The sequence below is a fragment of the Aptenodytes forsteri genome, unplaced genomic scaffold (assembly GCF_000699145.1).
Source record: "Aptenodytes forsteri isolate BGI_AS27 unplaced genomic scaffold, ASM69914v1 Scaffold223, whole genome shotgun sequence".
Classification (NCBI taxonomy): domain Eukaryota; kingdom Metazoa; phylum Chordata; class Aves; order Sphenisciformes; family Spheniscidae; genus Aptenodytes; species Aptenodytes forsteri.
The window spans coordinates 967,255-970,105 of record NW_008794742.1 but is presented as its reverse complement, the minus strand read 5'-3'; positions in this window follow the sequence as shown (position 1 = coordinate 970,105).

Sequence of the window (2,851 nt, the reverse complement as noted above, 5' to 3'; positions counted from 1 at the left end):
AGCAAGTGGCTGTGTGGTGCTTAGTTGCCGGCTGGGGGTAAACCACGACACATCTGGACAGAGATCCTGGGCAGGTCAGCACACTGTGGAGGAAACAACCCTCATATTAACCACAAAGAAAGTTGCTTGCCACTAGACTAACTAGCACCAATGTTGTCTATGTTTGGAGTACTAACACTGGGAAATGCTAGGGATAATCTTTAGTGTAATCAGTAGAGTTCATTGAAAATAGGAAACCTTTCCCAATGATTTGTCAAAATTTTTAGTCATTGTTGTAATTTGACATTTCCACCAACTTTTTATCATTAAGAAGAATCATTCAGTCTTCAGTAATTTATCCCTACTCTATGACTCTTCCTGACTTTCCCATCTTTTTCTCCCTGTCCCTTCCTCACTCAATCCCATCTTCTCTCCTTCCTTTGGTGGCATTCATCACCTCACTGCTGAAGGCACCAATCACTGGATCATCCAGCTGTGCTTTTTGTGTGACCCCTCATCCTTTTGTACTTTATATCACTATGACGGTACAGTTCAGTCTGACTTAAATTCAGTTGGCTTAAGTGCTCATAGAAGGTTGATGGAGCTGACATGACAATTTGTCTTTTACCCGGACATAGCTGTATTTACTTTTTGGTCTTTTTTATACTTTTTGTAACTTACTGGACTTTGACATTGAGTTCACCTATGTCAGCATTAAGATTGTGCCTCTAATTCCCTCCGAGTAGGGACTCAATAGGAATTACTTTGTCCATATGGTGCAAGGTAGTTTAGGTGCAGGAATTCTCTCTGAATCACTTTGTGTTTCATCATCAGTGTTTCTTTTTTGGTTGCACAACTCCCCGATGTTGAATTCAGCATCCGGTGGTAAGGTACTCCCGCTGGACCAGCCTATGACTTTGGGCTGTGCCCAAAGTCAGAGTCCCTACGCAAACAGCATCACTGTAGGAGAAGCTCTTAGAGTCGTCGTGATTCAGATGCACACAACTCTGAGTCACTGCTCTTGATCACTCTTTGCTCTAGGGGTGATGGTGGTGTTAGGGAAAGAGTGATTTATTGATGACCTGTGTAGGTAACAGATTTCTTGCGGTGACTCAGCTGTTCTCTCCAGAAAAAGGGAACATGAAGTGGAGGTGGACACCCCTCTCTCTTTCCAGAAAGGGTACAAACTGAGCTAATATCCGTCCCTTGAGTTTTTCCACATTTCTGGTCTCAGTGGTAAGAGGAAGGGGATTAGGAGCACAATTTACAGGCTAATCCAAGATCTGCATGCTACTTCATACACAGCCTGAACCACAGCTGCAGCCGTTGCTCCCAGAGTCGAGATGATAATACAAGGTCCTCCTTTGCAGCTCTATTTGCTGCCAGTGTTGATAAGAAAAATAAAGGATGGGAGCTCCTGATGTAACAATAAATGGACAGCAACTTTATCTAGTGAGTGAGCATATAGGCAGGACTGAATGCTGTGTCTTACTGCCTGAGTCACCACATTCCCCAGCAAATGGGATGAGAACACAACATTGCTCACAGAGACCACAGCAGGACGTTATCACCTCCAAAGCAACATTTTGCTGGAGACCATAGAAAAGCTCTTCTGTTACAGAGTAATGTCTTACAGTTTTTTGGAAACAGTAATGCTAAAGAAAACATTATCAGGACGAGTGAAGAGAAGAGATCTTGGGCAGATGGAAATGTGTCAGTGCTCATCTTCATTGGTGGTGCTTGTTTTCACTTATTCTATCATGAGTTAATTTCCAAGCAACTTGAAGTAGATAATGTGTTTTTAAGCATTAACCTGAGTGCTCCATCAATGTTTGTTCCAGGCTATGAAGACTGAGAGTTTCTGTTATAGTAGAGGGCTTTTTAATTGCATAAATGACGATATAGCAATGGTTGGAAGATGATGCAAGATAAATTCAGGCTATAGATAAGGTCTAATAGGGGAGCAGAAATCTGCTGGAAGAATTTGTGCAAGAAATTATCCATTTTTCACTTGTCATTTTTAAACCAAACTTGGAGAATTTTCCAAAAGACAGCCATAGGCTGTAGCTAGGCTGCAAAATATGGGCTTAAATCAATAATTCTGTGTATTCTTGACTGGTGATTAAGCAGGACTTTGGAATATGTTGGGTTTTGTTTTGTTTTGTTTTAATTTAGCAACAGATGAGCAAACGAGTGATGAAGTAACTCAGAAAAAAGAGATTCACTTGTTTCTTAACTGGATTGTTAACATCATAATGTAACATAGCATAAGTAGTATCACTAATAGTAATTGGGCTGGGATTCTTAGGACTAGATGTAGGTGTCTTCCTTGTAAGTGTCTAAATGTGGCCGAGTCATTCCAGTCTCCTCAGCTGCCAGTATAGACGACTGCTATAGGAGTATTGGTGATTGTTCAACTCATCCTGAAGTAAATGATGACATGGATAAATCACATCCTGATCACCAGAGATTACACCGAATAAATAGATCTCCCTTGACTATAATGGGAGCTTCAATACATGGCTTAGATGTAGGCACCTACATTCTAAACACTAACTTTAAGTGAGATGAATCTCATCCTAATCACATTGGTGAAGGCCTTGCGGGGATAATAATAACTTTACAAAGTACTTGAAGATGATCAGAGGGCTGGAGCACCTCTCCTATGAAGACAGGCTGAGAGAGTTGGGGTTGTTCATCCTAGAGAAGAGAAGGCTCCAGGGAGACCTTATAGCAGCCTTCCAGTGCCTGAAGGGGGCCTACAAGAAAGCTGGAGAGGGACTTTTTACAAGGGTATGTAGTGATAGGACAAGGGGTAATGGCTTTAAACTGAAAGAGGGTAGATTTAGATTAGATATAAGGAAGAAATTCT